Here is a 24,412-nt window from a genome sequence, read left to right as displayed (position 1 = left end):
ACATTCCCCGCTCCACCTCCTCCTCCTCTTCCTCCCTTACGTATCCCTCATCATCTCATTTTCCTCCTTTTTATTCCTATCTTTTCCTCTTCTTTTTTCCCCTCTATTGCTATCTCATTCCCCCCACGTTTTTTCCCCTTATCTCCTCCTCCTCCTCCTCCTCCTCCAACCTTTCCTACTATTCTTCCCCTCATCTCCTACTACCATCCACATCTCGCCAGTATGAAGCAACGTGGTGTAAGGGAGTGTCGCGCTGATGTGGCGTTAGTGTGTGGTTTTGACGTGGTGTAAGTAGTGATACGGTGGGTATGTGCTGATGCGTAGGAGAGTGAAGTGTTGAGGCGGTGTAAAGAGTGATGTTGATTGCGTGTGTGTGTGTGTGTGTGTGTGTGTGTGTGTGTGTGTGTGTGTAAGAGTGGTGTTAGTGTTGTGTAAGAGTATGGTAAGTGTTGATTCAGTCTTTCCCTCCGTCAGATCGCGTTGTGATGCCCCGGACCATTGGCTGGAGACAGTGTGTGTGGTGAGGCCCGGACCACTCCACACAGGCTGAGGTGAGTAGTAGTAGTAGTAGTGAAGTGTACCGTAGTATGTAGAGTCGTGTGGCGTTGTGTTAATGTTGCTAGTGTCTCGTGAAGTGTAGTGGTGGTGCAGTATGATGTAGTGCGATGTGGTGTGTTGTAGTGTAATTTAAGGTGGTGTGATTCGTTTGATATGGTGTAGTTGCGCCTGGAGTCGTGTAATGTGATGCTTTCAATTTGGGATGTGGTTTATGCTTTTAGACATTTCTTGTGGTGAGTGTATTGTTTTGTGTAGTGTGTAGCGTAATGTGGCCTTGAGTACGTTTTTAGAGAGAGAGAGAGAGAGAGAGAGAGAGAGTACTTTTAGATAACATGCCTGAATGGAACGGTAACCACGTTGTATCGAAGGCAGTGAGGGACCCTTACTGAGAAGCAAAGGTGACCAAAGTGCAAAATCTGAAGAATTTCTTTTTTTATGTTAACCCCTTCACTACGAAAGCTGCCCCCAACGCTAAACACTTGCCTGGCAGTAAGAAAAACATGTAATCGTAGTAAAAACAGGTCAAGGCAAGGGGAAAAAAAAAAAAAAAAAAGAGAAAAGGAGAAAGGTGTCACTGTAAAGTGTTTATGGCGACTGTAACCATCTCACTGTCCGAAAAATCTTCCTAACTTGAATGAAAACCCTCCAGGCGTAGCAGTAGGAAAAAATTTTGAAAGTGAGTCGTAAAACAGAAGGTATACATTAAAAAGTACACCGTTGGGAAGAAAAGTGATCGATTGAGCTTGACAGATATCACGAGTGTCTAGGGTGATGAATAGGGTGACTTCTGGAGTGGCAGGGATTGTGTAGATCAGCCATTTGAAGTGAGGTGAATGATGGTGAAAGCTTGAAAGATTATGTGATATTTCTAGAATCTCATCTTTAAAAAAATAAAATAATGAGGCAAAACTGTGATTTTCGGAGTCACAGGGATTGCGTAGATCAAATATGTGAAGTGAGATGATATTAAAAGCTTGTAGGAAAGATTATACGGCACTTCTGAACTGGGGGAAAAAAAAAATAAAGAGTAAGGCAAAATAAAGAAGGAGCGATCGGTGAAGGAAAGTAATATTACAGGTTATGGCACTTGCGAATCTGCGAAAATAAAAGCGTGCGATAAAGTGGACTTAGTGGGATTGAAGAAAGCTTACGTTGGGGGGTAGTAAATTATTCATGGATCGGGAAAGAGTAAAGGAATATGAACAAGGGGAGACTAGGAAGTTTGTAAAGAGCAGCGTTATGATATTTATGGCATTATGAATCTGGAAAGAGCGTAGGTGGGTCTGGATACGTCTGCGAGAAAGACTTAATACTCGTATATTTATAGCATTTATGGGTGGGAAGCTTTTGACAAGACGAACAACATGAAATTTGCGAAGAGGGTAAGATTTTTGTGACAAGAATGTGTGTGTGTGTGTGTGTGTGTGTGTGTGAGAGAGAGAGAGAGAGAGAGAGAGAGAGAGAGAGAGAGAGAGAGAGAGAGTGAGTCGTTTGACAGGTTAAACATGAAGGAAATGTAAAAGCTTACAAGAAAGTCTGTTTATATTTTTCTGGAATTTTATGGATCTTGAAGAAGCTTGTGACTGGGTGAATAAGGAAGAGCTTTAGAAGATTAGTGAGGAAGATCGCAAGATATTTATGGCTTTCATGGCCCTGAATGGAGTGTGACAAGATGAAGTAGGACGGATATGAGGAAGACAGCGAGCCATTTATGGCATTTATGGATCTGGTAAAGACGTCTGACAGGGCAAACAGGGAAGGACAGGAGCGTGTTGGCGAGGATGATTGCAAGATGTTTACGGCACTTATGGATTTGGTAAAGGAGAGTAAGATTAACAAGGAGGGATTTGACAAAGATTTCGAGGAAGACTGAATTTTGTGGCATCTGTGGATCTGGAAAGAAAGTATGAAAGGTATTAAGGAATAAAACCAGAGAATATCAGTGAGGAAGACTGCAAGATATGACAATTTATGTGTTTGGTAAAAGACTATGACATGATGAACATAGAAGGAGTTGAGAAGGACGACGAAGAAAACTGACGGTTATTTAAGGTATTACTGATCTCCGAAAAAAAAAAAAAAAATACGTAAGAGGAAAAAACTGGAGAAAATTTGCAAAGACGGCAAAATGTTTATGTTAGTAACATGTGGAAGAAGTATGCCAAAGTGAACAGTGTGACAGTGAATGGTAAGTGTGTGGGTGTGTGTGTGTGTATGTGTAAAGTAATACTGTGTGTGTGTAAAGTAATACTGTCAAGAACTTTTGGGAATACATCTGGTGACGAATGGAGCATTGGCGTAAAAGAACTCCCATAAAGAAAGAGCAGGCAATTCGTGTGTGTGTGTGTGTGGTGCTTGGAGTGATTGTGATTGTGGCGGGGAGTTTTATGTGATGTGTATTTATGATGCCTGTGGGGTTATTGTTCCGGCCGGTGTATTGCTGGTGTCAGATGTACTGTATTGCTGTGTGTGTGTGTGTGTGTGTGTGTGTGTGTGTGTGTGTGTGTGTGTGTTTTCGGTGTGATTTTTTGTTTAAAGGTGCGTGATATGATGTGTTTGGCGTGTGTTACTAAGGAGGTTTTGTGGTCTGCGGTAATGTGTTTTTTGTTTTAGTTTGTGTTTTTATAGTGAAGTGTGTTGTGTGGTGTAATAACGCTGGTGACTGGCGACTTCTGTAATGATTTGTTGTTGTGAGGGAAGTTCTGGTGTGGTGTGACATGGAAGAGTGTGGCGAGAGAGTTTGTGGATGTAGGAAATGCAGAGTGGAGTGGGGAGAGTGTGATGCAGTGTGGTGTGAAATACAGTGATGTGTTTTAGTGTGCATGGTGCGAGAGAGGGCATTGTATGGTGTGGTGGGATGTGGTAAGTGTAGGTTAGTTTGTGTTGTGGTTAGTGTTTGGGAGAGTGTAGAGTAGCGTGGTGTAGTGTGGTGTGGCAGTTTGGTGTGTGTGGTGTAATGATTCTGTCGTAATGTGATGAGAGAGAGAGTTGTGTGATGTGATAAGGGTGCCCTAGTATGGAACGGCGAGTGTGGTGTGGTGCGGAAGTTGTGATGTGGTAAGTGTGGTGCAGTGTGATGGCCAGTGTGGCGTGGTGCGGCAGAATGAGGGGTAGAGATAAATATGATGCGGTGCCTCAAATATGTTCACAGTTTAACCACATTTTCTGCCTACTGTGATGTGATATTATGTCGACAAGGTATAGTGCGAATGGTGCAATCTGTGCCGCGATGTGGTGTAATCTGTGTAGCAATATGGTGTAGTTTACGGTGTAGCGGGTGTAATGGTGGGCAGTTCAGGTTAATGTGATGGTAAATGTGGGATGGCGTTGTTGCACTGGATATTAAAGGTATTTGACATTAACTGTGGTGTGGTGTAGTGTACTGTAGTGTAGTGTCTCGTAATGTAGTTTTGTGTAGCGTACTGTACTGTAGTGTAATGTATAGTGCTGCGTATTGTATTGTAGTGTGGTGTAGCGTAGTCCAGTGTAGTGATAGTGATGAATAAGTGTAGGGTGGTTTGCAGTGTGATGAAATGATATTGATGATTAAGTGCTGCGTTCGGTAATACCTGTAGCCTATATTAAACTCTACTGTTGTATATTGGAGTAGTGTAGTGTAATTACTGTAGTTGTGAATTGGTGATAACCATTTGTAGTGTAGTGTGCTGTAATGTAATACAGTGTAATGTAGTGTAATGTAATTAGATTAATGCAGTGTAATGTAGTGTACTTTATGTAATGCAGTGTTGTGTAGTGTACTTAATGTAATGCAGTGTAGTGTATCATTGTAACTATGCAGTGTAATGTAGCTTATGTTGTGTAATGTAGTGCAGGGTAGTGCAGTGCAGTGTAATGTAGTGTACTGTAGTGTTGAGGTGTGTAGTGTAGTGTAGTAAACTAGCTTTGTATAGTATAGAGTAGCGTACCGGTGTAAGAAAAATATTGCATAGTGTGTTTACGAGGTCGTAGGCAAATATGGCCGTATCATACGAGGAGGAACGACAATTTTGCGATAAAGTTCCAATATTAAACTGGTAATACTGCATGTCATGTTCTGTACTCTGAAACTGAACTGTTTTAAAATAGAAGCCGCAACAGGTTCAAATCGCTTGCCTGTTTAGAGGTTGTAGTGTAATGTTTTTGGCGGTAATAAAATGAAAAGAACATATACCGTAATAGCCTACCTGTTGTGTTAGTTTGCCTTTGTGTGGTTTCATTGGTGCTCAGTTATCGTAGCTATTCACATATCACCCTTACCTGAAAAAAAAAAAAAAAAGACGATATTAGTTAACATTTAAATACTACCTGAAGAGGAAGTCGTTAATTAAAAAAAAAAAAAAACTTACAGTATGTAAGGTCGTTTACTTGCTATAATTTTTAAAAACGTAAGATGACTCCATGAAAGCCTTGCATTTTTTTTTTTTTTTTTCAGTACCAGATCATTTTCCTCACCATGTGGGATAATCTCTCTCTCTCTCTCTCTCTCTCTCTCTCTCTCTCTCTCTCTCACACACACACATTTTGTAAGAGGAGTTGCTGAAGCCTCCATCTAACCACATCATATCGAAAAATCTCTCCTAAGCCAAGTATAATTACTGGGGGGAGGCAAGAACTAAACGTAGAAGGCGTCACCGTTTTGAAGAGGTAAAGGAAGCCAATCAGTAGTTTCAGTCAGTCAGGCTTTATGGAGATGTGCATTTATGGAGAGTAATGTACCCACTCAGTAAACTGGCTTGGTGGTTACCGCTCAGGGCAGCAATATAATAAAACTCAATTGCCCGGTTGTCTGCAGGTTACCGTTTTGGGCAGTAATCTATAATAAGAGGACGTTTTGTGTGTGTGTGTGTGTGTGTGTGTGTGTGTGTGTGTGTGTGTGTGTGTGTGTCCGAATACGCATATATAAGCCTGGCCAGACCTATCTAAGTAGTACCGTAATGGAACAAGCGCGTCCAAAACAGAAACGTGGATAAATCTTGACGTACTGTTGAGCACAGGCCAGCTTGTTTTGTGCTTCTGAACGCGTATCTGTGCATACCAAGATCTGGCTTTAAAAGTAGGATTATGGTACTTTCACACCAATTTCACCTAGCGTAGTGACCTTTTAAAGCTTGTTTCTTGAAACTCAATGATTGAAAAAGTGCTACGGCTCTAAATTCTTTCCATAGCATTTCTTCGTGATTGGCATCATATTCCACTGTTAATTTGTTATTACAACTGTGTCGGGAAGGTGGATAGATGGCAATTTTAGGCCAAGTTAGAGTAAAAAGAATATAATTTTCTCCAACACTTGAACGACGACCAAGTTGGATTTTATATTCCCATCTTACTGTAACTTGGCCAAAAATTGCCATCTTTCCACCTTAAATGTTGCAGTATAATAATTGATTAACTCATGAAGATTATTTAGTCACAAAGAAGTGATTTGGCTAGGTTGTGGAGCCGTAGTATTGTCTTTTTCTGACACGAAGCTAAGTGAAATAACTGTAGAAGGACGTAAAAATAGACCAAGTTAGAGTAAAGAACAGTAAACTCAGGCTTGCTGCTGGGCTTGTTACCACTCATCTACGCATGCTGATGATAATATTTTTGCTTATCAGATAATCAAGGTTGTATTTTTTCTTATCAAATAATCAAGGTTGTATAGCAAAATAGTTATCCCGAGCGAAGCAGCGTATCATGTTGCTATAACAAGTTCGTTTCGTCAGTTTTTTTCTCGGTAGCTTGCCTGCTTTGAGGTGAGACGTTCTTAGCCATAACCAAACATCTCATTAGTTTTGTTGGGTTTTCCTGGTTTTGATAGTTAACGTTTTTGGTATTAAGAAGCGGGTGATGTGAGGTGAGGCGAGTTTAGTGGGCGCGTGAGGGAGATAAGGATAGAGATAGCGAGGGGGAGGGCATGACGTGATAAGACAGCCTGCTTCCTCATTATATCAGCGACCCTATTTATAAAAGTACCCATACCAATTTTTACGATAAGCAGCTCTCATTCGTAGCCAGTTAATATGGCGAATCACTTTATTTTCTCGTATTATTCACTTTATTATTCACTCTAATTTGGATGTGAATTATTTGGTAGCTGAATAGGTGAAGGCAAGTGGATATACAAACAATCTTATACAGGACTTAAGCACAGGATTGTTTATAAATAGAGTGCCATAGCTCATGTCACGTCTTGGATGGGGGAAGGTGAGTGAGTTTGTAATCCGGCTCTTAGGTTACATCACTCTTAGGAATTTTTATGTATCGGGAGGGCTTGGAAGACGATATTAACCCCTTCAACCCGAAGACGTAGTTTATTTTATTCTTACTACCTACAGACGATTTGATTCACCATGAGAGATTTCCAGCTTAAGGGATTACTTTTAGCCATCATTACTTTTATTTCTTCAGTGTTGTGGCGGTCTCCTAAGCTGAACAAAATCGTCTGGCACTAGGAGGGTAATAAGGGTCACTCCCTGATGTTGTGATAAGGTAGCGTGATAGGACTGTGATGGGGGGGATTATGTGATGATAAAGCAGATACGGTGGTAGTGTGATGTACTGACAGGATAGGGTGGTGATGATGATGTACAGATAGGTAGGATGATAGTGTAATGTGTTGATGATGATGTACAGGTAGGAAGGACAAGTGCAATGTGTTATTAGCATGATGATGATGATGATGACGATGATGATGATGATGATGATGATGATGACAGCAAGATAACGTGATGTGTTGGTTAGGTAGTGTGCCATCCCAAAGACTGAACCCTGTATAAAAGTGAAGACTGCTAGTGACACGTTTCGCCAGCCAGACGAGACGGGCAATGAGAGGAAAGTAGAGAAAGAGACGCTGCAGTGACTAGAGACAGAACAGCTTTCACCATCACGCGTTTTCACCCACCCGATATCAGAAACTCATAACACTTATTATTTGAAGACGTACTGCCAATTCAGTTGTTGTCGCTACCAGACAATTTTTTTCGACTTGATAGACATACCTTCAGGTGTGAGAGTGAATGAAGGCAACATCTAACTCCTTTAGCACGAAAAGTGTGTCCTAAGAGTAAATAAAATCGTCAGATGTCTGACAGTGGTGGGTTTCTGATATGAATAAATACGTGTGGTGTTAGCTTGAGCAAAACACAAGTCCCTCACTTCTTGACCAAAACGTTAGTGGAGACATTTTAAAAAAATTCTGCTGCGGTACGTTAATCAGAGCTCACTAAAAACGACAGACGCCATCCGGAAAGACGTGCAGAGCTGGCATTTCGGCGTTAAAAACATATGGACGTCGCAGCAATACGTGATATCGACCATTCATACAAATCTCAAGAATATCTGTAATTACAGTGGCTCGACGTGTAAAAAACGCACCTTGGTGGCAGAAGATATCTAATCTCTTTACCATACATTCTCCTGCCACCTACAACAGAATCACATTATTTTACTTCATTCTTGCTACCTTAGGACGATTTTGTTTGACTCAGGGTAGACTTTCGTTCCGGAGGGGGTTAGACACACCTCAACCCCTTCACCACAAGGGGGCTTTCTTAAGACGAATGAAGCTGTCTGCAGATAAAAGAGAATTAAATGTAAAACACGTCATCGGGCTCTGTAGGTTAACTTGTTCATTTTTTTATTATTTTTTATTTGGTCACCTACAGACGTTCTTATGCGGCATTTAGGATATAGCTCGTACTGAGTGGGTTATTAGAAACTGCCTCTAACTTCACTGACAGCGGTCTCTGTTTCGTAAAAGAAAAACGTCTGGTGGATGCAGGCATAAGATTAAAGACGTACGGTAATCGTGCTGAAGGGGCTTAAGCACTGCCAGCCCTTGTGCCCCAGGAAGTCGACAGCAGATCAAGATTTTCATGATAAACGCGAACCACGACTGAAAATGTCATTGATAAAGGTCTGTCATACCGGTAGTGTTATTAAATGTATTAACACGAGTCATAAAATATCCGTGAAGGACAGCGCTTGACTAGAAATACATGTACACACGGACGGCAGTACCATCAGTGGGAGGTGCGTTTTATTGTGGCTACTTCCAGACGATTTTATTTACAGTGGTTCAAGAGAGTGCCCTGGGTATGGAGGGGTTTATGAAGGCCGCACCTAATCCCTTCAGCTTGAATGTCCCCGAAGCTAAATAATATCGTCCAGAGTTAGCAAGATTGAAACAAGGAAGACGTCAATGTGAAGTATTAGGAAAGAGGTTTAGTAGATTCTGCTGTTTACCAGGAGTAGTTATTAAAAAAGCTTCTATATTTACCAGCAGTGGCTACAGTATTAATAATCACGCGCGTCATGAATATCCCGAAGGAAGACGCGTCCCAGGTAACGCTGATGCACACGGATGGCTATAACGTAAGCGGCAGTGGGAGGCGGATTTGTAGTAAGGATGAAATAACAAGGGATGGAGTCACAAAGCACCCTGTGAATATCCTACGAGGTATCTGTATTCTTCCCCATATCCCGAGAGGAAATCAGATCAACGTGGACCATCAGAACAGCTGTATAGTTAGGGATAAGTTCAGTCAAGAAGAAATTATATATCTATGACTCCTGTGCTATACATGTTTCGATATAGTACGAACAGCTTTGAATTACTGTATACGTAGCTTTGAATAACCGTTTATGCATATGTCAGTTTCACAGTACCGTGATTTGTCCCAGTGGAAGAATCATACCAACGTACGGAATTAATCATCTGAAGTGGAACAACAGTCTGGGCCGAAAATGGACCCACTTCAGATACTGTTACCGAAAGAGGGTCCAGGTCGGGCTGAAACTGTTGTATATAAATAGTGAACATTGTTTCCCAGAGTAAGTATTATTCCTCTACCGTAGAGTATGTACTGTTTGAATAACCTATACATTATATATTATTCAGTCATTAACCCCTTCAAAGTGGGTGACATCATTTTAGCTTATTCTTGTTTCAGCCAGACGGTTTTCTTCAGCGTAAGGGAAATTTGCTGGAGAGGTTAGCTTTAGCCTTCTTTCACCCGTTCAGTACCTCAGGCCTAAGTTGGATAAAATAATCTCATCAATAGTCAGAAGGAGACTAAAAATACATCATCAGAGTAAAGGGATCAAGATACATAATTTGGCCTCTACTTGAATATCTAGTTATTCAGATGCATTAAACACATCTAAATAATAAATTCAAGCGGTGTATCTGTGTGTCTGTCTATGCATTTGTTAGTTTCTTTCACGAGAACGGTAACGCAAATCGACCTACCGGTAATTCGTTTAGCATTAGGTCCGGGTACGTCCAAAGAGTGTCAGAAAAAAAAAAACGCGATCGCGTTCGACACGACGACGCAAGATTGTCGGAAATTGCGACACGCGAAAATATGCGGCAATAATTTTTTCGACTTTTTTTTTCAGAACTGGTCATTGTGGGTCCAGTAACGGTATGGGAACAAAGATAATGGTATTTGTAAACATTTTGTGATGGAAAGGCTATTAGCTATTGCCGTAGATTTTTGCGGGCAAGCACTAATCAAAACATACGGCAAAAACAGTCGGGGTCTCTTTCACTTTACGGGGTTTCTCTCCCATCATTCCCCATCCGGGGTTTCTCTCCAGTCATTTACTATACAGGGGTTTCTCTGCCAGTGTAAATACAATCGTTTGATAATGAATGAAAAACCACGAATTATTGTCGAATTATACCGACATACTGATATTGTGTTGAGTATATACATTTTCTCTCTGATCAATCCCCGGCAATGAAATGAAGGCACAAGAGTTATTTATGTGGGGTTATCTTGGGGAGAGTGTGCGTCCCCTTTAAGCTACCCGACCAGCCAGGCAGTGCGGGTATGTGTAGTGTAGTGTAGTACGGTGTGGTGTAGTGTAGTGTAGTAAGGTGTATTGTAGTGCGATGCGGCGTTGTGTAGTGTAGTGAGGTGTGGTTTTGTTTAACGAAGTGTAATATGGTTCGATGTGATTAGTGTAGTTTGACGTGGTGTGGTTTAGCGTATTATTGTGTGATGTAGTTTTATGTAGTGTAGTGAACGTTGTAGTGTAGTGCAGTGTAGTATGGTGTGGTATGGTGTGTGGTGTGATGTGGTATAATGTAGTTTAATGTGGTGTGGTGTAGTGTAGTATAATGTTGCGTTAGCATGATGCAGCTAGTCTAAAATGACTAAATACTGTAGTGTTGTGAAGCAAGCTTAGTGCAGTGTGGCAGCGGGTAGTGTTATAGGCAGGGAGTTCCAGGGCGACTCGTGTGTTCGAGTTAAATAACGGGACGGGAAGGAAGTCGAGAAAGAATTATATTAACCCACTGAAATTGTGATATTGTGAAAGGAAAACAGTTTTGCCCCGATTTCTCTCCTCAGGCTTGTGTAAGGGCAAATGTCAATGAAAAAATATATATGGGGAAGGGAAGGGGAATGAAACGTGCATTAAGGAATATGTTAATAAAAAAAAGAAAAGAAAAAATACTAAATAAAACTGGAGAAAGGGTATGAAAGCATGGCCAGAGGCAAAGGCAGAGAGAGAGGAAGCTTATTCGTGAACTTAACTAGCTTTCTGTTGTAGGGAGGGGTTATAGTGGTAGTCTCTCTCTCTCCTTTCTCTCCCGGAGTATTGAAATATTAATAGTATGGAAGTGACCTTGGTTGGAGCGTCCATTGCGGTGTGTGTGTGTGTGTGTGTGTGTGTGTGTGTGTGTGTGTGTGTGTGTGTGTGTGTGTGTGTGTGTGTGTGTGTGTGTGTGTGTGTGTGTGTGAGTTTATTTTTGTGGTGTAGCATTATAGGCCGTACGACAACAAGAAATACGAGAAGGAATGTGAGGATGAATGTGTGTATTGCAGACCTGATTGAGGTGTGAAGGATGCATTGTGGACTGGACAATGATTTATGATGTATGTGCATTCGTGTTAGTGCTGATATTCATACGTTTTGGTGACTGTTTATCACTGTTTGACTGTGTTGATATTGTTGAAGGGCTGTGTGTGTGTGTGTTTTGCTGATAATATTAAAGTGTTGTATGTTTGTGTTGCTGTTCATGAAGTGTTGTATGTTTAACCGTCCTGATACTGATGAAGGAATGTAAACTGCTATTTGTGTTGAAGCTGATAAAGTGTTGTATAAGCACTTCTTTAACCCGTTCAGTCCGATGATGTATTTTATTTTTGTTTTACGTCAGTTCTTTCCAGACGATTTCATTCAGTTTTACGATAGATTTTTGCAGCTGGTGAGGTTAGATTTAGCATTCAGTAACACCTTCACTACCCTGGGGCACTCGTACAAGCCGCAAATCAAAAATTGTCAGGTAACAGCAAGAATCAAAACATTACGTCCTCGGGCTGATGGATTGAATTTGTACAAAGTTATATTACTATGTAAGTGAGTGGAGGACATCTGTAATCTGGTGAATGTTTCTCCTTTATTTAATTTGTTTTTCCTTCTTGTCATCAGTTAAAAAAAAATGTGTTGGTATTGATTGTGTTGTTATCGTGCATTACTGTTTATTTGTGGTGAACTTTACACCGCGTGAGATAATAATTACATTTAAACAAAACCACAACATCAGTCAGTGTTATTTACGTGCGCCTTGACATTAATATTAGTATGAGAAAGAGTCATTCATTTAAACTTCAAACTTCGGCACAAGAATTTACTAAAACATTTATGAATAGCGAAGAACAACAATTCTGTTAACACTCTCGGGCATCTATGACTCACCCGGCTAAGTAAAATAGTCTGTAAATAGCTGGAATGAAATGCTGTAGCTGTTATATGGTGGTTAATGTTAGCAGTATTAACACTCTCGCTCCTTTAATCGGTGTAAGTTAAATAATACCATCCAGCACCAGGGGACATTTAAAACTAAAGCCGTCCCAACCATGAGAGAGAGAACAAATAAAAACATTCATGACAACATTAATTCCACACTGGTATAGCACTGTCAGCCAACACAATCATTTATACCAGCCAACTCAATCATTTACCAGGAAATACCAGTGACTAGTATGTACAGTATGATCGGAGCAATAAAAATAGGTAAGTGTAAAGTGGTAAATTGGTATTATTGGCAGGTAACACAATATTTAACACCATATGCAATCACAGAGTACCCAGTAGACCATTTGCTTTGATCATTTTTATTTTCTCTCCCTTTGTTGAAAAATGTTGCTACAGTGTTATTATTATTATTATTATTATTATTATTATTATTATTAGTTAGTTAGTTATCGTAATTCCAAAGTCTTATTGTTGCTGGAGACTACCTGGACGTGTCTAGCAATGCAAGGTGAGAGAGAGAGAGAGAGAGAGAGAGAGAGAGAGAGAGAGAGAGAGAGAGAGAGAGAGAGAAATAATAATAATAATAATAATAATAGTAATAACAACACCAATAATAATAATAATAATGATAATAGTAATAATAATAATAATAATAATAATAATAATAATATAGATGTAATACACTTACGGGAACAGGAAATACACTGCAAAATATAAAACTATTCGTTCTGTTAATCAAACTACACATCGCAAAAAAAGCAACAAAACTTTTTTGACTGAAATATTTTTGCGGGAGTGATGAGGATAATGATAATGACGGTGGCGATGACGATGATTGATGATGATGATGACGGAAATATTTTTGCGGGAGTGATGAGAATGACGATAATGATGATGATAATTTCCTGCGAGCATATAAAGGTGCTAGCGATATATATATATATATATATATATATATATATTTTGGAATGGGTTGTGAATGTAGTTGAGGTGACATGAGAATTAACTTCTTAGTATTTCCTTATCCCTTCAGTACCAGAGGTGGAGACAAGCCGAAATGAAAGATAGATAGACAGATATGTAGAAAGACAGGTAGACAGAGAGATTGAAAAAACTTGCGGCTGCGTGTAAATACTTTGTTAACGCAAATAAAACAGCTAGATGACTGGAAGAATATTTTACCCGGTTGTAGGTAAAGAAAATAAAACACCGTCATACTAAATGGTTAAGGAAATTGAGACTTTGATAATGCATGACTGACAAGGAAAACGCCAAACAAACATTGCTCCATACTGGAATACGCAACCGTCGCATGCACACTCCAGGGCCCTTTTCATTTCCAGATGCGTACAAGCTGGCGTAACAAGACCTTGCCCAGGGGTATCGTACACAGAATATGATGATGAAAGGAGAAACTTTTTATTGTGCTGTTGTGAGTCAAGTTCAGTAATTTGGTGAGTGTGCTGCGGAGATTACACACTAGCACTTAGTGGCTTAGCGTAATAACAGGGCTTTAAGCAACACTCTAATGTAGTACAGGGTATTACACAGAAGTACGTACCAGGGAATTACATAAAGTCTAATGTAGTACATACTGTTGCACTGCTTAAATTTAACACAAATGACTAACGGATTAACTCTTTCACTGTGACGTCTTTTGTTTATTTTTTTGCTAGACTACACGATTTCGGTCAGATTAGGAGAGACATTTTGGACTAGAGCTGTTAAACAGAGCCTCCATTAACCCCGTTGCTGAAAATCGTCTGAAGGTTATAAAAAATTACGAGACATCGGTAAATAAGTAAATAGATAAATACGAGTAAATAAGGGCTACACATGTCAGTCTAACGTATTACTGAATTATATGCAGGAAATCAAGGTCTTACAGCGTTACTAGACAGTCTACAGTAGTGTAATACAGGGCCAAATCCCGAAGCCTGATGTAGTACAGAGCATTACATAGAAGCCTGACAGTAGTACAGAGTATTACAACGAAGCCTGACAGTACTACAGGTCATTCATGGAAGCCTAAGGTAGGACAAGCAATTACAAAGTTATCTCACGCAGTACATATCACAGTAATGTAATATAGTACAAGGCACGTGGGTGTAACTTAGTACAGAACATCACGCAATACAGATTATTACACAGCAGTCTAACACTACAAAATATCACACTAATCTAATGCAGTACAGACTATGACAGTGTAACGTATTATAGCACATTACATAAGTCGAGTGTACAGTAGTACAGAGTATGACACAGGAGTCGTGTTACCATGACAATGACCATTACATAAGTGGTGTCGTACAGAGCAGTAAACACACACACACACACACACACACACACACACACACACACACACACACACACACACACACACACACACACACACACACACGGCAGGCTAGCAGTTTAAAATGAACTCTTTATAATTATTACAATTCTAATTATTATTATTATTATTATTATTATTATTATTATTATTATTATCATCATCATCATCATCATCATCATCATCATCTTCATCACCAACATTATTCTTATTGTAATACATTCTCTCTCTCTCTCTCTCTCTCTTAAACAGCACAACACGACTCAACCATCCATACCTGCGGGCTCCCACCACCACCACACCACACATGTTTACATTCGGTCAGCTGCTCAGTGTTTGTTTACAACTGCCACGTGTCTTTTCTCCACAGCTGACTCGCGCGTGTGAAGCCACGTGTGTGTGTGTGTGTGTACGTGCGCGCGTGCGTGCTCTGGGGAGCCCTCGGGGATTTTGGTGAGTATTGTGTTGCTTGTTCGTTATATTTTAGTTGGCAGATTTGTTGCAGGTTGTATTTTTCGTACTAAGTTTCCCAATTTGCTTTCAAGATATAAGGATATAACTTCAAACAGTTTATTATGATAATGTATTGTTTTAATCCCGTTACTTACTAGACTATTTGATGCAGTTTAGGAACTATACCTAGTAGTGAAAGGGTTAACGAAGTGTACATTTAACCCCACCCGTTGAAAAAGACTCTAAGCAAGTTAAATAAAATCGTTCGAAGGTAGAACTGAATACAAATCACGCCCTCTGAATGAACGGGTTAAGCGGTGTATTCTGTTGCATGTTGTACATTGTATTATTTGTTTTCAGATTTATTCTGAAGAGGAATGGAGAAATACAGATGGAAATGTTACAGGAAAAAGTAAATATGTTATTTCTCATTTCCTATCTTTTGCTGGAAGAGATTTTAGCATGAGATTCAAGACTGCGGAAAAGGTATTATTTTACCTTTGTGTGTCTCTAAAAATAGGAAAATATAGTCGGAGAGAGAGAGAGAGAGAGAGAGAGAGAGAGAGAGAGAATTACCAATAGGGGGATAGATATGAACACCCTAGCGTTTTCAGTCGTAATTTAGGGGTGTATTCACGGAAGCTGCAGGTACCAGGACGTATTTAGCTGAGAGAGGTGTATGTGTGTGTATTCTGGCGGTGTGTACCTTTGAGTGAATGCCTGCGTGCATATTTGTGTAGCTGCGGGTAAGTGTGAGTATGTGTCTGTGTCCAGGATGCTTTTTTGTTTGTGCCATAGGTGTGTGTGTGTGTGTGTGTGTGTGTGTGTGTGTGTGTGTGTGTGTGTGTGTGTGTGTGTGTGTGTTTGCAGCTGTGTTCATAGTTTTTTTATGTGTGCCGTAGACGTGCTTGTTCGCGTGCTTGTACATATTGGTATCTATGTTGGTGCATGTGTAGTATATGCTTGTTTTCATGGACTGTTTATATACTGTACGTATTGAGCATGTAATGTATTTATACATGCGTGTGTACGTTTGCTGTTTGTTTTTCATGTGTATGTAAGTTTGATAATCGTATGTACATATGCCCTGTGTGTGTATGCTTTCTGTGTGCTTTAGCTGTTGACATATATCACTGTATTTTCCTGGTGATATTTGCGCATAGAATAAATGATCACATTTCTCAGAACACGCAGAGCTGAAACATCGACTCGCAGAGAGAGAGAGAGAGAGAGATCCCGGATGCTGTGGAATGAAGTGTTTGGGGCAACAATTTCCTCTCGTCATACCACTAGTTAGAGCCAAGACTGCTGACTAGGGAAAGCAGGAAGAAAGGAAGGAAGGAAACAGGAAAGGGATGGAGAAGGGAGGAAGGAAGAGAGAAAAGAGAGAACTGAAAGAAGGAAGGGAGGGAACAAGGGGGAAGGAAGCAAGGAAGGATGTTGTGGGTCGAGTGAATGAAGGAAACGGACTGGGTCAGAATCGAAGTAAGGAAGGAAAGAAGAGTAAGAAAGAAGAGGAGAAGAAGGGAGGAGTCGAACGAAGGGGGGAGGGACGAAGGAAGGAAGCAAGGACGAGAAGAAAGAGGGAGAGGAGGACTGGGGTGACGGTGATGGAAAGTGAGAGGAGAGACTGAGGGAGCGGCAAGGAGAGGGAAGACTGAAAGAGAAGAGGAAAGGAAGGAGGGAAACGATAACGAAGGTAAAAAGAGTGGAGAGGGAAGGAGAAGGGCGAGGCTAAGAGGATAAATTGGCGAGGGTAAGGAAGGACTTTGGGGAGGGGAGGAGTGGAGAGGAAAGGAAATGGAAGTAGAACGAAGAGGGAAGGGGATCTGGGAAAGAATAAGAATGGAGAGAGAATTGAAAAAAAGATAGGAGAGGGAACGATGACACAGCAAAGAAGGAAAGGGTAGAGAACAATGAAAGAATTGTGGCTGAAGAAGGTAGGAAGGAAGGAGTGGAGAGGGAAAAAAAAATGGCAAGGAAGGAAGAGAGTAGATAGAAAATGGAAAGAAGTGAGGAGAGGGAAGGAAAGGACGAACTAGTTTAAAGAGGAAGTGTGGGAACAGCAAGATACACGAAATGCACGAGAAGGCAGACGACAGGATTATAAAAGAAAACAGCAAATAGAATGGGAAAGGACTGAATGAAAAGGAGGAAGCATGGGGGAAGAAATAGCCGAGGGAAAGACTGGAGGAAGGGAGAGAAATTGTGAAAATAAAGTGCGGAAAAATGAAAGTCAGTGTGGAAAGTGGGACGAAGAATAAAGGAGTGAATCAGGGAATAAGAGAAAATGATGAAGGTTATGGGAGAGAGGAATGGGAGAACGGTGAGAGAAAAATGGTGGTATTAGATGGGTATGTAAAGCATTTGTGTGGCAGAAGTGAATGGAGAGAGGAGGGGCGAGAGAGAGGAGAGGAGGGAAGAGAGAGAGAGGAAGAGGAGGAGGGTGGGAGTAGTGGGAGAAGAGGAGAATAAATGAGAGAGGAGGGAAAAAAGAGAAAGATGAAAAGAGAGAAGGGTTGCGTGCAGCGAGAGAGAGAGAGAGAGGAAAGAGAGGTAGGAAAGAGTGGAGGAGGGTAGGAGAAGTGACAGAAACAGGAGCGGAAGAAAAACATTAAATGAGTGGAGGAAAGAGAGAAAAATGGAAAAGAGAGGAGAAGATTGTAAGGAGAGAGAAGGAAGAAAGAATGGAAATGGAGAGAGAGAGAGAGAGAGAGAGAGAGAGAGAGAGAGAGAGAGAGGACTAACAGCGAGAACATTGAAGAAAACATAAAACCAGATGACAGACGGAATGATCATAGTTATACTTGTGGTTCAGATGTTGATTGTTGTTGCTGCTTGTGGTGGTGGTAGTGGTTGTGTAGGTGAGGTGATGGTGGTGGTAGGTGTGTCAGTAATGGTGGTAGTAGTGGTGCCAGTGACTGTGGTGCTGGTAGTTTTGTGGTAGTGATGAATGGTATGGCGGAGATGGTGGGTGTTGGTAATGATGGGTTTGTGTATGTATGTGAGATTGTGGCAGAGGTCATAGTGGTGGCTTTAGCACACATAGCGGTAGTAGTGGTGATAATGGTAGTGGATGTGGTAATAGTGGTGACAGTAACAGTGGTTGTGGTAAAAATGTTGGTAGTAGTAATGATGGTGGCAATAATAATGATGATGGTGGTGGTGGTGGTGGTGATGATGCTGGTAGTGGGTGGATGTGTGCATGGTGGAACGGGCAGCATTTCCTGTAGGCTTCTGAAGGCAGTGATAGTGGTAGTTGTGGTGATGGTGGTTGCGGAGATGATGACGATGGTGGTTGTGGTAGTGATAAATGTAGTGTATGTAAATGTTGTAGGGCCGGTAGTTGTGGTGGTGGTGGTGGTAGGAGTAGGTGGTTGCTTAAGCTATAGTAATTGTGGTAGGGATTATTTTAACAGTTGGAGAGATGGTGGTAGTAGTGGTGGTAATTGTAGTACTAATGGTGATGGTGGAAGTAATGGTGATTGTGATAGTGGGGAAGGGTTAGTAGTGGCATTAGTAGTGTTAGTAGACGACATTTTCCGCTCTTGTGGTTGTAGATGCAGTGGTGTAGCGATGGTGGTGGTGATGGAAGTAGTGGTGATCATAGTGGTTTTGAAGTGTTAGTAGCAGAAATGGTGATCGTAGAGATAATAGTCCTGGCAGAGATGGGAACAGTAGTTATGGTGGTTGAGTGGTGTTGGTGGTGAAGAAGTGTTCGTGGTGATGAAGTGTGTGGTGCTGGTGGTGGTGAGGTGGTGGTGGCGAATAAGTGGTGTTGGTGGTGAATAAGTGGTGGTGGTTTTGGTGGTGGTGAAGAAGTGTTGGTGGCAGAGTGGTGTTAGTAGTGGTAGTGGTGGTGAAGAAGTGGTGGTGGTGGTGAAGTGGTGTTGATGAAGAAGTGGTGGTAGTGGTGAAGAAGTGTTGTTGGTGGTGTTGGTGGTGGTGGTGAAGAGATGGTGTGGGTGGTGGTGGTGGTGGTGGTGAAGAGGTGGTGTGGGTGGTGGTGGTGGTGGTGAAGAGATGTTGGTGGTGGTGGTAGTGGTGGTGGCAAACAACATTTTCCGCACTAGTGGCTGTAGCGGCAGTACCACCGGGGTCAGCAAACGGACTGGCTGCAAAGAGCGAAGCGGGGATAGGGGGGTAGGGAGGTTGCCTGGTAGGTTAGGTGATAGGTAGATGGTAAGAGGTAGAGGTAGGTTGGTAGGCAGTTAGTAAGAAGACAGGTAGGTTGGTAGGTAGATAGTAAGAGGTCAGGTAGGTTGGTAGGCAGTTAGTAAGAAGACAGGTAGGTTGGTAGGTAGACAGTAAGAGGACAGGTAGGTTGGTAGGTAGATAGTAAGAGGACAGGTAGGTTGGTAGGTAGATAGTAAGAGGACAGGTAGGTTGGTAGGTAGATAGTAAGAGGACAGGTAGGTTGGTAGGTAGATAGTAAGAGAGACAGGTAGGTTGGTAGGTAGATAGTAAGAGGACAGGTAGGTTGGTAGGTAGATAGTAAGAGGACAGGTAGGTTGGTAGGTAGATAGTAAGAGGGACAGGTAGGTTGGTAGGTAGATAGTAAGAGGACAGGTAGGTTGGTAGGTAGATAGTAAGAGGACAGGTAGGTTGGTAGGTAGATAGTAAGAGGACAGGTAGGTTGGTAGGCAGATAGTAAGAGGACAGGTAGGTTGGTAGGTAGATAGTAAGAGGACAGGTAGGTTGGTAGGTAGATAGTAAGAGGACAGGTAGGTTGGTAGGTAGATAGTAAGAGGACAGGTAGGTTGGTAGGTAGATAGTAAGAGGACAGGTAGGTTGGTAGGTAGATAGTAAGAGGACAGGTAGGTTGGTAGGTAGATAGTAAGAGGACAGGTAGGTTGGTAGGTAGATAGTAAGAGGACCGGTAAGATGGTAGATAGACCGACAGGCGGTAGAGGCAAGTTGGTAGTCAGTCAGATGGTAGAGAATGTTGTTTAGGTAGTAGTCAAATGGTTAGAAATGTTTACGTCTAAAAGGACGCATGTTCGATCCCAGGCTGGGGCAAGAAACAGTTTGACAATGTTCATTCATTCATTGCCAGACGCCATGTATCCCAAACGGGGTGGCCAAGGGCTTAGAGTTAATTGTTTTACAGGGAGGGGCACTAATTCTCCACCAACCCCACTTGACACGTAGGGAGAACGTTATGCCAACAGCATCTGGTGTTCCCAGGCGGTCACCCATCCAAGTACTAACCAGACCCAACGTTGCTTATGTACGTTTAGTAAAAGCAAGTTCTTATCAGTTTTTCACAAAATCTCCCGAGTGCCATAAAAACATCCCTGCAAACACCACTGCACCGGTACTGACTGAGACATCACGAGCATGAGTTTAGGAGAGACTTGACTGTGGGTACTAGCGTCCAAGTGGTGACAAGTGAAGGCATGTGGCGCGTAGAACTGCTAGGCGTCGGGGATCGAACTTTCAGCACATTGCCTAGCGTCAGACATTACCAAAAAAAAAAGAAAAAAAGAAAAAAATCAAGAGTTGGAGAAAAGGTGTTAGTAGGTTAGGTCGAAAATTTGTTAGTAAGTAAGACTGCTTTATAGAGATTATAGTAAATATCAGAAGATATAAACCCCACAGTGAACTTGTTTTTATCTTGGGAAGACAACATTTTCGGCCCGACTTAGACCATTTTCGAGTATAAAAAGAATTGCATTTTTTTCCCCAGTAGTGAAGGAACCAGTTTGAAAGCCGGCAAAGGATGTGCCTTCATATAAAGAAAATAGAGCAAGTCCAAATGAAGATAAATTTTTGTTGATATACCTGGGAACATTGCGTTTTAAAGACCGGAGGTCATAGGTAGAGGGAAAGATAAGACTGAGAAACTGAGAAAGACCAGTTTTGTGCATGAAGGACGGAGGGTGAGGAGTATGCTGGTATTCTGAAAGAGAGAGAGAGAGAGAGAGAAATGTTCTTATCTTTATTTTCATTTTTCATTATCATTTATTTAACAGTTTGTGAGCTGGATAGGACGGGTAGGGTGGATGAGGCAGGTGAATGGGGAAAGACTGAGTAGGGTAGGGTGAAGCATTCCAGTCCATGAGTGGGATGGGTTAGATGGAACTGAGGAAGGTAAGCGAGAGTGATGAGGCGGAGTGGGGAAAGTGAGTTGAGTGAATGTTACCTGAGTGGCGTGGGATGAGGCATTAAAAAAAAAGTTGGGTGCATGAGACGGTTTGGTGAGGAGGATAATTGAGTGGACTGGTGAGTGGTGTGGGGTGGGATGGCTGAGAGGAGTAAGTGGGGTGGGATGGGGTGGCGCAATAAAAGGCAGTAAGAGGGTCAGTCAGAATTGTGTCACGCCAGGCAGAGCGGAGCAGGGTTGGAGTAGTCTGCCGCAGGGATACAGCAGGCAGGCACGCGTGGAGGGGTTGGCAGGCAGGAAAAGAGATAGGCAAGTAGATCGGCAGGCAGGGAGATATTACAAAAATAGATAGAGTGAGAGAGAAACGTAGGTACACAGACAAATAGATAACCAGATAGGTATTGATAGGTGCATAAACGAGAGAGAGAGAGAGAGAGAGAGAGAGAGAGAGAGAGATAAGGAGTAAGACAGGCTTGCAGGAAGGTGTGCAAGCAGGGATTAAAGTAATAATAAGGACGTATACAGAGGCAGGAGTTGCTAGGCAGGGTGGCAGGTAGGAAGCCGTATAAGGAGATAAACTGAAGCAGGGAGGCAGGCAGAGGAACTGACAGGAGTGAGGCAGGAAGGCAGGCAGGAGGGAGGAAATGAGGTAGGCAGGAGGGAGGCTGGTACGTTGGGTATATGTAGACGGAGTAAGGCAGAAACTACGAGCAGGCAATGATGCAACGGAACGGACTTGCATAAGTGGCAGGAAGGTCAGGCAGAAGTCCACGGAGGCAGGGAGTAAGATGTCCTGACAGGTATGTAATTAAAAATGCAGCAGGCATGTGGGATGGCTCGGGAGGCAGGCAGGCAGGGAAGCAAGCAAGCAGATAAGGAGATGGTGACGGTGAGCGATGCAGGTAGGAAAGTACGGAAAATGGATGACGACTGAGTGAAGCAGGCAGGCAGGTAGGAAGGTACACTCGTGACCCGTGTGGATAAAGTTATTTAGATTTTGTAGGTAGGCAGTGGGATTATGGGTTCTGAGGATAGAAGAAGGTAGTACTGAAGTTTCATAAGAGGACAAGTAGAAATGTAGTAACATACACGAGTGTGCGCATATATATATATATATATATATATATATATATATATATATATATATATATATATATATATATATATATATATGTAAATAAAGACAAAATGAGATGAAAACAGGGAGATGTGAAGTGACAGATGACAAAAGAGAGATATACAAGAACTGATTGACAGGAGACAAGAGAGACGAGCTTGTGACAAGAGAAAGGTGGGCAAGATAGCGATGACAGGAGAAAGGCGAGTAGGAGGTGACAGGAATAAGGGAGATACAAGCAGAGAGAGAGAGAGAGAGAGAGAGAGAGAGAGAATGACACAAGAAAAATCGACTCAGTGACAAGACTCGGGACAAGATGGACAAGAATGTGATGACAGAATAGAGGAGCGAGCAAGAAGCACGGGAGAGGCAGGATAAGGAGGTGACGGAGAATGAAGAAAGAGGGAATAAAGGAGAGTCAGAGATGAAGAAATGTGACAGAGAAGAACAGGGTGAGAGGAGATGAAAGGAGGAAAGAGGAAGATATGTGACAGAAAGAGCTGAGCAAAATGAGTAGTAAATGACGAGAGATGACAAAGGGGACCAAGGAAATAAAAGAATGGGGGAAAAAGAAAATACTTAACAAAGAAGGAAGGTACAGTTGGAGAGAAGAGAAAGAGAAATAGCAGGGAACAAAGAGAGAGAGAAAAAAGAAGAGCGAAACAGAAAACAGGTGATAGAAAAGAGGAAGCAATGTGGTGCTGAAAAAGGGAGAGATAGCAAAATTTAACAGGAAGAGGAAGAGACACTACAGAATATCCGGGGAAGAGAGGAGGCGGTGAAAATAGAAGGCACGTGATTAAGAAGAAATGGAAAAGACTGAGAAAACAGGAAAGAGGAGGAGACGTGACAGAGTGCATGTGAGAAAAGAGAGAGAGAGAGAGAGAGAGAGAGAGAGAGAGAGAGAATAACACTGGACATAGATTAAAGGGAGGACAGGTGGCGATGGAAAGAGAAACAGTCGTGAGAGAGAAGAGGGAAAGAGTGGTGGTGAGAGAAGAGGGGAGTGAGTGGAGGTGAATGAGAGAAGCCCAGAGGAGGAGGGTGACAGAGAGATGAGAGGAGGAGGAGATGACGATGACATAGGGAAGAGGAGAGTGAGGGAATGTGAGTGAAAAAGATGGCGAATAGTGACAGGATATTAGGTGAAAAAGAAGACAGGAGGAGAGAAAGGAGGAGGACGGCAAACGAAAAGAGGAGAGAGAAGACATAAGGGAGAAACTAGAGAGAAGGAAGACTAAGAGATTGATTAGAACAGACGAAGGAGAGAGAGAGAGAGAGAGAGAGAGAGAGAGAGAGAGAGAGAGAGGAGGTGATGACGACAGGGGAGAGGGGGATAGTGTATGTTGGGGTTGTTTACAGTTTGATATGATGCGGGTCACTTTATGTACGGCGGCAAGTAGGAAGGCGAGCAGAGAAGCAGGCAGACAAGCAGGCGGAGAAACTGGCAGACAGAAAGTGTGGCAGAGAAGCAGGCAGATAAGCAGAGTGGCAGAAAGGCAGGCAGGCAGACGAAGTGGCAGAAAGGGAGGGAGTCGGAAAGTTAGTTGGAGAGGACGGAGGCTAGCAAGAAAACAAGGACGATGACATGCAAGAAGGTACGTGGGTAGGCAGGCAGGCAGGAAGGAGGAAAGATAAGCTTGAAACTGGCTGGAGTGTACGAAGCAGGCAGGAAAGAGGCAGAGGAGTGGATTGGGTGGTCGGTGAGAATGTTAGCAAACAAGAAGGCATCCCAGGATGCAGGCACATACGGACGGTAGGTGGGTAGGCAAGCAGACGCGGAGAAAAAAGGGTGGATCGGCAGGGTAGTATGTAAGGAAGTAAGGTGACTGGATGGATGGATGACAGGGGATAAGGTAGGTGATAGAAAGACAGACTGACAGGCACACAAAGAATCGGCTGACTAGAGAGGTAGTAGGCAGGCAGGCGTGAAGGCAGGATATGTTAGACTGTCGGGGTTGAAGTCAGACAAAAAGACAAGTAGAAAATAAAGAAAAGAGGCAGAGAGGAAGGTTTGCTGGCTTGAGGATGTAGGCAAGGAAGAAGGTAAACAAATGGCAGACAGAAAGGTAAGGAGGCAGAGAGGAAGACT

At 42.2% G+C, this 24,412-nt stretch overlaps 1 long non-coding RNA gene across 1 annotated transcript in view; it reads left to right on the top strand.

Moving 5' to 3' along the window:
- The first annotated feature begins 457 nt into the window (after positions 1-457).
- The window catches only part of LOC145412923 (uncharacterized), a 106,870-nt gene continuing 82,915 nt past the window's right edge, over positions 458-24,412 (top strand). The window contains exons 1-2 of the long non-coding RNA XR_013899647.1: positions 458-551; positions 15,015-15,097. This is a non-coding gene — a long non-coding RNA (uncharacterized LOC145412923). The remainder of the gene's footprint in view (positions 552-15,014; positions 15,098-24,412) is intronic.

The sequence above is a fragment of the Coenobita brevimanus genome, chromosome 94 (assembly GCF_032717465.1).
Source record: "Coenobita brevimanus isolate Jiangsu-jjx chromosome 94, ASM3271746v2, whole genome shotgun sequence".
Lineage (NCBI taxonomy): Eukaryota > Metazoa > Arthropoda > Malacostraca > Decapoda > Coenobitidae > Coenobita > Coenobita brevimanus.
The sequence above is the reverse complement of the archived record's forward strand: the minus strand, read 5'-3'. Positions and strand labels throughout refer to the sequence as shown.